Source organism: Cydia pomonella, chromosome 21 (assembly GCF_033807575.1).
Source record: "Cydia pomonella isolate Wapato2018A chromosome 21, ilCydPomo1, whole genome shotgun sequence".
Classification (NCBI taxonomy): Eukaryota; Metazoa; Arthropoda; class Insecta; order Lepidoptera; family Tortricidae; genus Cydia; species Cydia pomonella.
Window position 1 is genome coordinate 13908422 of NC_084723.1, and position 13488 is coordinate 13921909.

At 35.7% G+C, this 13488-nt stretch overlaps 1 protein-coding gene across 5 annotated transcripts in view; it reads right to left on the reverse strand.

Moving 5' to 3' along the window:
• Positions 1-13488, reverse strand: part of LOC133529753 (cylicin-2-like) — a 48409-nt gene that overhangs the window by 26280 nt on the left and 8641 nt on the right. The gene's annotated exons all lie outside the window — the stretch shown is intronic.

Below are 13488 nucleotides of genomic sequence, written 5' to 3' on the forward strand. Positions count from 1 at the left end.
CCGACGTAGTATAAAAAAAAAGTATATATATACCCGCCTTTATTGATGATGATGACATTCAATTGTTTACCGCGAATATACGAATGGTTACCGAAATAGAAGCAATTTGGGAACCAAATGTAAAAGATCTGTGATCTGTCGTTCCAATAATAGTACGTCTGATTATAAACTCGTAGCTATTCTTCACAGCTAGGAGTTGGGGGAAAACTGTCAGCAAGACAGGCAGATGGATGCTTGTTTTGATATATCGAAAACAACACAGTTTTAGAACTACTTTTGTAGCTTAGGAAATATTTTATTTTGGAAAATTTGTATTCTTTTAGAGCATTTAACCAACTGGAGACGCCTTGTCTGTAATTTTCTGTACAAAACAGTCTGCCGATTTTTGCGGGGGAGGGGCACGTCAAATGTAAGGCTATTTATACGTACAAATAGCCATGTCAGATAAACATCAGTCCATTCCATACAGTAAGTATGATGTGAGTATGACAATTGGTCGAGGTTTTCGACAGAGGGGTAAGCTCTTAAATGCGACTCCGGTTGGTTAAATGCTCTAAGTATTCTTTCTCAATAATTACCTTTTTGTATGGACAAAACTATTATACATTTGATATAGCAAAAGTAAAATACAAAAAAACTTTTTCACCACACCAAACTGGTAAAGGCCCTGATTGTTCAAAAACTAATGAGAAAGTTGCATTTTATTCACATGTGGGGCAAAGTAATCGGATGCAAATGTTGAGTTGTTTCCTTATGTTGGCTAGTAGAATTGACTTTTAAATGATAATTTATTTAATTTAGATTTTATTTAATTTGACTTTTATGGTATTTCATAGTTAGTAGTTTCCTCACGTTGGCGTGGTGCTGTCGGTGAGAACTCTGTGCATCTGAGGGCCTACCGCGAACCACGTTCGACGTGTGGCCTCTCTGTCACACTTGTAAATTCGTACGTGAGTGTAACAGGGAGGCAACCCGTCGAACGTGGTTCGCGGTAGGCCCTCTGTACTCTCTCTCTGTAGTTCTAGCTTTTCAAAGAAGGTAAGCGATCTTGACGTGTATTTTTATTAAAAAAACAATTTTGAAAAAGAAATCAGAGCAAAATTGTAGCAGTAACAATTTTCATATACAATTATTTAAATTACTGTGCTTTCATTAGTAATATAAACTAATTTTGAAAAAGCATTTTTCAATATTTTTCAATAATAAGACACGGCGAGATTGGATACCTTTTTTCTAATGCTAAAAAAATTAAGTATACAATGTGGCGTAAACCTAATCAATCACCATATATAACCAAACCAAAGATAAATAGATAATATAATCAAACGTAAACGATGATAGTCATCCATTCTAACAATTCGTCATGGCATGGACTCGACGCTACTGCGGGTCACTGCACTTTGCTCTCAGCAATAGCTCTTTCATTATTTAATTTTAGAGAGAGAATTAGATGTTATCTAGCAACAATTACTTTATCGGTCGATGAAAAATATTTCGAATAAAGATTAAAAAAAAAGCCTTATAGCTCAACTTTTGCTTGGATACTAGCTCTGCATAGAATTGGATGTGTCTAAGTGTACAGGTACCACTATATATTTAATATTTTCATTGGAATCCGACGTTTATTGTTGCCCTGCCACACTCTGTCACTAAGTCTGTATGCAGTTATCTTGAACCGACTCTACACCGTCGGTCAATTAAACCCGACAGATTTTAACCACGCATTCCTGAGGGCATAAGGAGCAAAAAATGTATTGAGATTTGGCCAAATTCGCCAAAAAAATTAGTTTTTACCGAACAATAAAAAAAATTCTTGCGTTTTCTGCACACGACACATTATTTATTTTTACATCTTGGTGATAAAAAATCATGACGACAACAAATGTTATACGAGTTTTGGCCAAATTCGCAAAAAAAAAAAAACCGGATTTTTTTTTTCTTGTTTTTTGCATACGATGTTATTTATACCTTGGTGAAAAAAAAATCATTACTAGTAAAGTTTTTTTTTTATTTACAGATAAAAATTGCGAGTTTACTTTAAAACATTTATGTCTGTCAGTAGGTCTGTCTAAACCAAGTCACATAGTGTCAGCGTCACAGCTAGGGCGTCCTCCCGGGAAATACCGGTTCTCGATTTCCCGGGAAATCCCGGGATTTATTTGGAATCCAAAGAACCGGTACTGAGCACCGAGTCCCGGTTCTCCCGGTTCCCGCCATAACATCAAATAAACGTTTATATTATCAGAAAAATTAACGCACCGGCAAGTTCGGCAGCGTTGCATATATATGCAATCGATTGCGAACATCTCTAGGTGACCGTACCATAGACGCCATTAGTTTTCTTCGGACATATTATCAAGAAAAGAGATGCAAATAAAAGTATTGGACTAAGTACTAGATTTAGTTAGACTGATTTATACATATCATCTTAAGTTGACATTTAATTGAAGTAATCATTAGCGTTTCGTCAAACAAATTCGACATATTTACATAACTAGTCAGATTTTGATTTTAAACTTGTAGGTGTAATTTGGCAAAAGTTTATTATTTTGTAAGATTCAAATGTTAGATAATGACCTGAAATACCTGATTATAATTTGTTAATGTTACGTTTAAGTTTCCGTAATATTGATTACTTTTTACTCAGAGTTTAATAAATGTTATATACACAAGACTTAAACTACAATGTTTATGTATAAAACTATAAATCACATTCTTGTGTCTAATTGTTATTGATCTCCAGTTCCATCCGTTCTTAAGCCAATGATTAGATTAGGTATTTGATAAGTTCTTTATGTTAAATTATTTATTTGTGAGGTGATTATGTTTTAGTTAAAAAAAAGAACTGTATTTGTTTTAAGCGTGTTGATTATTATATTACTGCAATGTTACAATTATCTTAAGTTAATCACATTTGAAATAGAAACAATATTGAACTATTATAATTAGACTGATTTATATTATTTAAGTTCACATTTAAAATTAAAATAATGATTAGCGTTACGTCAAGTAAATTCGACGACATCTTACATAAATAGTCAGGTTGAGATATTAAAATTTGTATAACTTTGCACAATTTTTCTTTTTATTACAATATTATGATAATTATGATATTGTGAACATGATAATAATGTTTAAAATATTATGGTGTTTGTAAGTATTACTTACTACACATGATTCATAACATTACGGTTATGATCAATGACACTGTTAACTGATTAATCAATTAAGACTGATTAAAGTAACTATAAAGACTGATTTAAGTGTATTATTCCTAAAACTGTTTTTTATTCTATAAAAAATTCTTAATTATTCCTACGATTCCTTTTCATTATTATTAAAGTTAGTTGCAAGATTCATAGTTAAATGATGTCAAACAAAATATATAAAAAAATAATTCAGCTCAGCATAAAGAACCGGGAGAACCGGGAATCCCGGTACCGGCTCCGACCCGGTACCGGGAAATGAAAAACTAGGAACCGGTCCCGGGACTGCACGCCCTAGTCACAGCTAAACAGGCGTTTTTCACTAAGTTACAACACAAACAAATTTTCATAAATTCATTTTTATTTCATTTTAGTCTCTAAATTGGGTCAAGAATACACCTTTAAAATTTGTCAGGTTTAATTGGCCCACGATATATATCCATTCCCATATGGCCTTCAATGTCTATAATAACATGATCAGTTTGAGTCGCGGGTCACTGCACTGTACTTTCAACAATAGCTCTTTCATTAGTGGCTTTAATTTTAGGGAGAGCTATACAGTGGTGCCCGTGAGCATTGCGAGACATTTTAACTATAATAATATATATATATATATATATATATTTTTTTTATTCCTGATAATATTTAGAAACTAAAATATCATATAAAATTTTCTGGATTAGGCCTAGTTTCAGAGATAATTAAATGTTTTTCGAAATCATTCTTTCGCCATAAGTCGGTACAAAACATTTTTGACTGCGGTATAGCCACTTTCGAGATCTAGTCTGGACATACCTATTGATTGAGAAGTTGCACAGGACCAGGATCAGTGGCGAACAGTCGTGTTGGAGGCCAAGACACACTTTGGATCGCTGCGCCAGAGCTGTAAGTAATATTGGAAAGTTTACGACGAGTAGTTTTAATACCTATAGTTCCGCCAGTACTGGCGTCTACCTTCTAACAAACTCGAATCGTTTCCTTATCCTCTGATCCCCTCAGTCCAGTTCTACCTCTTCCTACCTACCTCCTTAATCAATCAAGTAAGTACATTTGCCCAAATAGAGCTCAAAGTCCGTTACAGTTTGGGTAAAAATGCTTTTGTAGGTATGCCCGTTTGTTTTTAATTCTCTTGAAGTTTTTAAGCAGGTTCTATAATAAGCTTAGAATAGATTTAAAAGTGGAAAAATTACTGCCTTGGGTGAGACTTGAATTTTTAAATTTATTTTTATTAACAAAATACACTATTTGTATTTAATATTAAAATGTATGAACTAAACATAGATATTTGTGTCTTAAACATAGATAATCACGATGAATGTTGAACTTCGCAATGCTCACGGGCACCTTGTATAAAACTGTAAACTGACTACTTTTAAACCTTATATTAACGAAATAAGGTCTGATCCTTCCGGCCGATTTCAACCATGGCGACCACTTCGACTCCTAGTTAGCTCGGCGCTCATGCTCCCGAAGATGGCTGACGTAGCCGATCTTCGAGGTGAACCCCCGTGCACATTGAGGGCAACGTAACGTACAAATAGCCATGTCAGATAAACGTCAGTCCAGACAATACATGGCCGAGGTTTTCGACAGAGGGGCAAGCTCTTAAAGGCGACTCCAGTTGTTAAATCCTCTAAGCAAAATTAAAATATTTTAATATCCAAAACTATATTAAACAAAATTACCATTTTCAAGCAAAACATACGAGTTGTTAATAAGGGCGCTTTTCCATGGTACTAGCCCAATTCCTTATTGACCACCGATAAGAAAGATTTACCTTTGTCTCAATGTAATGGAATGATTTAATTAATTGACATTATTATTATTTAGCTAATTACACGCTAGTTATTATTAGAAATTAGTGTTAGTAAGACTCGCGACATTTTAAATTCGATTATTATTATTTGTTTATTGACATCCCTGCATGTATAGTTATTTACATTGAAAAACTACTATTAAAACGAATGATTGTAATGTATTTTAAATTATTTTCGGAAGTATTCGTAGACTACTAAATTTAGATATTAGGCAATAGGTAATAATATGTTTTGTAAGGTAATTTTAAGTATGTAGTTAATAAGATTAACTTGCTATACCCTACTCAGGGTCCATGTTGTGAAAATTTAATTTAAGATAACATCTGTATGTTCCATGGAATGCAATTAATAAATGAAATGAAATGGTACCTTTTTCCTATAAACGTCACATGTGTCTTGATTTATAATTATTAATTACAATCCTATTGCTACCATATTTTTTGCTACCGACGAACCGACAAAACGTACCTAGTTCATTTTGACAGATCACGAATTACGTCATGTCAAAAGACCAATGACATGTTTAATGACAACTAATGACATGACACACGTCTACTACACAGTACACGTGTTTATTATCTCTATTATCTTATCCATATGGGGAGACGTTCATTATCTTTTTTGTAGAGACAATATTCATATAAGAGCATACTGGTCGATAATGTTAGAGAAATCGAGATAACCAAGGGTTTGGGGGTTAGTATAGTGTGAATTAAATAATAATAAATAATAAAATTGTTTATTCCTTATAAGTGTCACTTTACATTATACAGGGTTGGTACCTCTTTTTAAGTAACAGATACTTGTATTAAGAGGCACCGCTCTTACTTAGTTGCTAAATGAACAACAATAAATTATTACAGAATTTGATAAAATTAAAACAAAAAATATTAACATTCTCAGTTAATAGCAAATGTAGTTATTTTAATTTTAAACTTAAAGAGAGAATAAATTGTTGTGTGTTTGTGTAATTATGTGAAATGTTTTTTGGCCTCAAACCTTAAGCTGCTAAAGCAAAGGCATTGTTTAACCTAAATTATAATTATTTTATACCACGTCGGTGGCAAACAAGCATACGGCCCGCCTGATGGTAAGCAGTCACCGTAGCCTATGGACGTCTGCAACTCCAGAGGTGTTTTTAAGATTTGTCGTACTCAACTAACACTATATGGATCTCCCTAGGTTCGAAATAAATAAATAATTGAAATTGTTTCTTTTGTGCACCGCGGTGGCTAGTGGCTACCAATTTCTCATTAGTGAGAAATATCAAGCCCGTTTAAAAGGCAATTTTAGTGTTCTACACATATGGCTCATATTTATGTAACAGTTTTTTGTTACCTCCGAATATTCATACCTGTCGTCCTACATTACCCAAACGTGTTGTCTCCAAATGCTGTTACATGAATGTGAACCGTATAAGTAGAACGCTAAAACTGTGTTTTAAATGGGATTGACCCTTCATCCTAATGAACAATTAGGTAGCCAGTAGCCACCGCGGGGCACAAAAGAAACAATGCCCTTTGTTTGACAGTTAAGGGTTTGTGGCCAAGAAATCTACTAAACTATATTTTGTAAACTAGTTAATAAGATTGTTAAATAAAGGCTTATTGAAATTGAAATTGTGGCCAAGAAATCATTTCATATGATTCAGTCTATATTTGGCCCGTGATTTAAAAAACAGTCATATAGTTTAAGCAACAAAAAATCGAATGTATTTGTCTGTCTTTCTTTTTATTGTACTTCTTCATCCATCATGGAAAAAAAGTGTTCCGGACATTCACGAGGCGTGCGCGGAGCCGAAGCCAACACGTATGTTATACCTTTAAACGAGCAATTCTTGTATATATATATATTTCTGTGATCTCGGAAACGGCTCTAACGATTTCGCTGAAATTTGATATATGGGGGTTTTTGGGGGTATACAATCTATCTAGATTAGTCTTATGTTTGGGAAAACGCGTGTTTTCGAGTTTTCATGCGTTTTTCTTTCGACGCAGAATATGGTCGCTAATTTCGTGTTGCCCGCCACTGTCCGTCTGGTCCAGCGGGTTAAGACGCGGACTGCTAAACGAGTGTTACGGGTTCGAATCTCGCCCGGTGACTAACTTTTTTTTTTATATGTTCAAGTTTTTAATTTTTATTGTTTTAGAAGAGTTTAATTTAGTAAAAAAATGTAGTTAAGATTATCACCTATAGACCACCATATTACAATAAATAGTTATAATATAACCGAGCAAAGCTCGGTCGCCCAGGTACTGGGGACTTAAATGAGATGTTATGGTTATGTTAATTAATACAGTAATCAAAATTAATTATTAAACATAATTACTTTTACGATAATAAAATGGTTGTTTACAAATCTACATAAACACTAGGCACGGTTGACAACGTACGTTAGAATAATGGTACCTAAACATTTTTCCTTCCTCCTAGTAAACTTTTAAACCATTATGATTATTCGTACTCATTTTGAAATAAACATGTGATTTAATATGTGGATAACTGAAATAGGTCTACGAGATTTTAAAATTTATTTAATTAAAAAAAAACGAGATTACAGTAGTAGTAGTTATAAGCACTTATCTGGCAAATTGCAGAGCAGTATAGTATTACAAATATTAGGTAATACTTTAAGCTTTCTTTTTATCTACATATCATTTCATGCTATATTGAACCTTAACTTACACACGATACGTTTAGGATCATCTTGAACTTCTGTTTTCTGTCTGACCGTCTGTCCGTCTGTCACAAGGTTTTGTTCCTTTGTAAACTTTGTATTATAAATACATATAACTTGATTGTCCAAAGAAATTTGACACTAGCTGTAACGTCTCCCTGTATAATAATACCTAACATCTTTTATTTATCTAATGTCGTTGTCCCAAATAGATAAGGAAACCACAAGGAATCCACAACATTGGAATGCCACTACACTCAAAAGCAATAAAAACGTGTTACTTCGTAATGAAATTTCTGAATAAAGGGACCGGACATTCGCTCCTGGTTGTATTTTTGTGTCTTATAAAAAGCTTTCCGATTATAACTATTATAAATTATAAGAGAAAGATCTAACTTTTTCATTTTAGTCTCGCTCGTGAGTTGCACTTATGACTATCAAAAATAACCACAGACGGCACAGACACAGCCTGATCACATACACAACAACCTTGAGAAGACAGGTGCAAGAAACTTGGCTTCTAATCAGTATTTAGAATACCTAAGCATATTTTAAGACCATCAATAGACCTTATTTCCTGGGCAATAAATTTCGTGATTTGTAAACAAACTGACGGTTAAGCTGGCCATACATACACTAGGGTATGCCTGGGCAGTTTTGCCTGTACTCAACTGCACAGGTAATGCTGTATAGGAAACTGCGCAGTCGAATGCCACACATTCTCCGTTAGGCGTACCCTAGTGTGTACGCCAGCTTTAAACTCCCTTCACCACAATATTAGCAAGCCTAAGAATTGTCAAGGTCTAATCCTCCCACTGTCCGTTCACAGGAAACTAGCATCGCAAGCATGATCTACTGACAGCACCACAACTGTAGACCACGCCCCATGCCGTCATGAGGTCCTGCTGCAGCCCGTGCTGGGACATATTTTTTTCTTTCCGTACGATCTATTTCGAAAATAATTACTTGTATCAAAAAATGGTTATTGGAGATTGTTATGAAACTGTGTAATGTGGAGCCCTTTTGTCTAGAATCTGTTCGAGGTGTAGAGCCCTTTTAGATGTGTCTGTGGTTCCCTACGTTTTTAGAATCTATGGAGAACTGGAAAGAAGAGACGATGCGATGTGCATGCGCTTATAATTTTAATAACGATGTTGTAATATGTGCATTAAATTGAAGTTAATAGAAGAATTGGTGTTTTCTATTGATAATATCAGTTACAAGTGGCGACCGTAGGAATAAAGAACCGAACGGCGCATGTTACAACAAAGGGTGCACTGCATGGCGTAACAAAATGGCGGAATTACTTAAGGCAGACCGCGAAAGAAAACAAATAAGAAGACTATTTAACAGAACGGCAACCACGCTTGATCAGAAAATAATAGCGAAGGATGTCAGCGCGGTTGAAGTTGACTTCTTGTACTTGACAGAGAAAATGAATCGACTTAGAATACTCGATGAAATCATACAGAGTACACATTCAACGAAAACAGACTTCAATGAAGAAGAGTTTACCAAGGAAGTGGACGAAGCAGAAGAATTTCTTACGAGATACGTGCACTTCAAACAAAAGTACCACATTTTGAAGCCGGACGTAAAAGAGACTAATCCTACGGTGCCGGCCGTCCCACAAAACAAGAAAAACTTCAAACTCCCTAAAATAGAAATCAAGAAATTCGACGATGACCCCAAAAAATGGATCCAGTTTTGGGGCCAATTTAAGAAGATAGATGAGGACCGAAGTATTACAGAAGAGGACAAGTTCCAGTACTTACTTCAGAGCTTGAAGGATGACTCAAATGCCCGTGCCTTGGTGGAGAGCTTCCCGCCTTCCGCAGACAACTACCCGAAGGCTCTTGAACAGCTGAAGAATCGATATGGACGAGAAGAAATGTTAGTAGAGGTGTATATCCGAGAACTGCTAAATATGGTGCTCGCACAAGTTCGTGGTGAACTCGTATTAGATTTAAGGACCCTATATGATAAAGTGAGTACATACCTACATGCGCTGGAAACATTAAAAGTAACAAAAGATAGGTATGATGCTATGCTTTTTCCTTTAATTGAATCGGCTATGCCTGAACAAGTTTTGTTAGCATACAGTAGGGCGCAGTCTCAAAGTACACAGTTACATCAGGGTTCGGAACGATTGGCTCAGTTGTTAAAATTCCTTGAGAATGAAGTACAAGCAGAGGAGAGGATTAGGCTTGCCAGATCTGAATTTAGTTCTAGTCAGCTTCCCAAGTCAGTGTCACACAGCTGCAGACCAGACATTCAACCAACAGCAACGTGCCTTACAACAAAGGTAATAAAGGAAAGAGGTAAGGAATGTTGTTATTTTTGTGACAAGGAGAATCATACAGTGAATGAGTGTGGTAAGGGAGGAGATTTGACTTTAGATGAGAAAAAAGAATTAATTAAAAAGAAAGGTGGATGTTATATATGTCTAAAACGGGGTCATATGGCAAAACAGTGTAGAGCATTTTTAAAATGTATAGCATGTAAAAGAAGACATTTAGTCATTTTATGTCCAGATTTGCATAGCCAAAAGAATAAAGAAATTGAAGTATCCAAAAAACCTAATGAAAATGTCACTTTGTGTCAGGATAGAACAACCACTCTGTTACAGACATTGGTTGCAGTGGTTGAACACGGAGGCAAGAAAAAGAAGGTGAGGATTCTTCTCGATGGTGGTGCGCAGCGGACATATATCAAGGAAAGCCTAGCCGAAGAATTGAACTTAAAGGTAATAGGTCGAGAGGAATTTGGACACACATTGTTTGGGGCAATAGAAACAAAACCTGATGTCTACAACAAATACGAATTAAAGGTGAGTTCATTAGACAATTCCTTTGATATTACTATAAAGGCCCTTGCTCAAAACACTGCTCTTTGTGGTGTTCTGCCTAAAGTGGAGGATAAAAAAGTTATGCAGAAACTCCACAATTTAAACATACAATTATCAGATATAGAAAATGACATAGTTGACATTGGCATATTGTTAGGATCGGATTATATGGGTGCAGTAATAACGGGCACAATAATTAATCTTGAAAACAATTTGTTTGCCATGAAAACAAAACTGGGTTGGACGCTACAAGGTCCTACATTAAGTGCTTATAGCTGTATGGTACTTCAAACCTGTTTCTCACAAACAAATAATATTGCAGACTTGTGGAGCATAGAGCTCTTAGGAATTAAAGACCCACAAGAAAAGAGAGAGCAGGAAGAAATATTAAAAAGTTTTAATGATAATATTTCAGAGACCAAGACAGGCAGATATGAAGTGAACCTGCTGTGGAAAGAAGACACTCCAGACTTAAAACCGAACTATGACCAAGCCTTCAAGAGACTTCAAATAACATCAAAGAAGCTTATGAAAACAGGAAATCTACAGGCTTATGATGAGGTTTTTCAAGAATGGGAAAAAGAAGGAATTATCGAAGAGGTCAAAGATGATGATAAAGGAAAAGGCCACTATCTAGCCCACCGACCTGTTATAAAGATGTCGAGCAACACCACTAAAGTGAGACCAGTTTATGATGCATCAACGAAAGATCAAAATGGATGGTCTCTGAATGACTGCATGGACAAAGGTATAAATCTAATTGAGTTCATCCCGAAGTTATTGATCTTATTCAGGAAAAGTGCTTACGGAATCACATCTGATATCAAAAAAGCCTTCTTAAACATATCAATAAAGGAAGAAGACAGAGATTATTTAAAGTTTCTTTGGTGGAAAAATACAGAACTGTGTAAAGATGTAGTAACATATCGGCATCAACGAGTAGTTTTTGGTCTGACATGCAGCCCTTTCATTTTAGCGGCCATAATTAACTATCATTTAGAGAAATGCCCTGAGAACTACAAAGAAACCGCACAGAAACTAAAAGAGTCGTTCTATGTAGATAATTGTGTGACAAGTGTGGAAACTGAAGACCAAATGAACAAATTTATTGCCGAGTCAAAAGAAATAATGAACATGGGAAAATTCGACCTGCGAGGATGGGTAACAGCTCCAAAAAGAATAGACGATACGATTACTGTTCCGGTTTTAGGTATGATATGGAACACTGTTCAAGATGATTTAGAGTGCAGTGTAAACCTGAAAAACGGAATCAAAGACAAAATAACTAAGAGAGAGCTGCTATCTATAACCCAACAAGTATTCGACCCACTTGGATTGGTCTCTCCAGTCACTCTGATACCAAAACTTATAACACAGAAAGCATGGATGAACAATACAGGATGGGATGAACCAATTCCAGAAGCATTAGAAAAAGAGTTCAAAGAATGGTTAGACACACTGCACTATGTTAACCAATGTCGATTTCCCAGACGTCTGACTAGTGCACCAATTGAAGAATGTGAGACTAGTGTCCATGTGATGTGTGATGCTAGTAAAGATGCATATGCAGGATGCATTTTTCTACGCACGCGGCTTGGTGATCAAGTCAATGTTCAGCTAGTGCTAGCCAAGAGTAGAGTAACACCAACCAAGAGAAAAATGAGTCTACCAAGAGCTGAACTGATGGGTTGTCTAATTGCTTCGAGACTGTTCACAGAAGTTGTAAATTCTGGTCTACTAACTCTATGTAAATACTATGAAGTTTTTTGTTGGACTGATTCGGCTGTGGCATGGGCATGGCTGAAAAGACAAAAATCTTGGAAACCTTTTGTCAGTAACCGGGTCACAGAAATCTGCAAGAACACGAAAAAGGAAGATTGGTACCACTTACCTGGAAACGCCAACCCTGCTGACCTGCCATCTCGCGGCTGTGATGCAAAAACGCTGCTGGAAAGTCACTGGTGGGAAGGCCCCCAATGGCTTAAACTAGAAAAAGATAAGTGGCCAAAATCAAACATCAATGACATCCCTATTGACGAGAAAGCTGTATGTGATGAAGAAATAAAGAGAACAGTAATAAATGTCGACACAAACACACTACCTTTTAGTAAGAGATTGATGTATTTTTCAAAGTACAACAAAATAGTCAGACTAGTTGCATGGCTATTAAGAATGAATCCTACAATAAGACGTCAATTTTCTTCAAGAAAAAAAGATATAGGTAATGAGGAATATAGATATGCTGAACAAGTCTTGATAAGGTTGGTACAGAAAGAAAGTTTTGAAGATAAAGCTAACATACCAAGAAAATTGTGCACCGAAGTAGATGAAAATGGCATAATAAAAGTAAAGACAAGATTAGATTTCATTCACGAGAGTAAGAACTTCATTTGCCCAATACTATTATCGGGAAAGAATGAAATAGTACAAAGATTAGTTTTATACAGACACCTGAAGCTGAATCATGCAGGTACTTTAACAATGATGACAGATTTAAGAAATACCTATTGGATTTTAAATATAAGACGTCTGTCTAAGAAAATTGTAGCACAGTGCATTATATGTAAAAGATACAAATGTAAAAGTTACAGTGTACCAGAAGCCCCACTACCTACGGATCGAACAGAAGCTACGTCAGCGTTTCAAGTAACCGGAATCGATCTAGCGGGACCTCTGTACCTCATCGACAAACAAAAATGCTGGATTGTGCTATTTACATGTGCCACGTACCGAGCAATACACCTTGAATTGGTAGAATCACTGTCTACGGCTAGCTTCATTATGGCACTAAGAAGATTTCTAGCAAGGAGAGGAAGAGTAAGTGTGATTTGGACAGATAATGGGACCAATTTTCAAGGCACAGCAAATTTACTCCATAATGTAGACTGGGCTAAAGTAGAAAGTACCACTGCCTCAGAAAGCATTCAGTGGAAATTTATA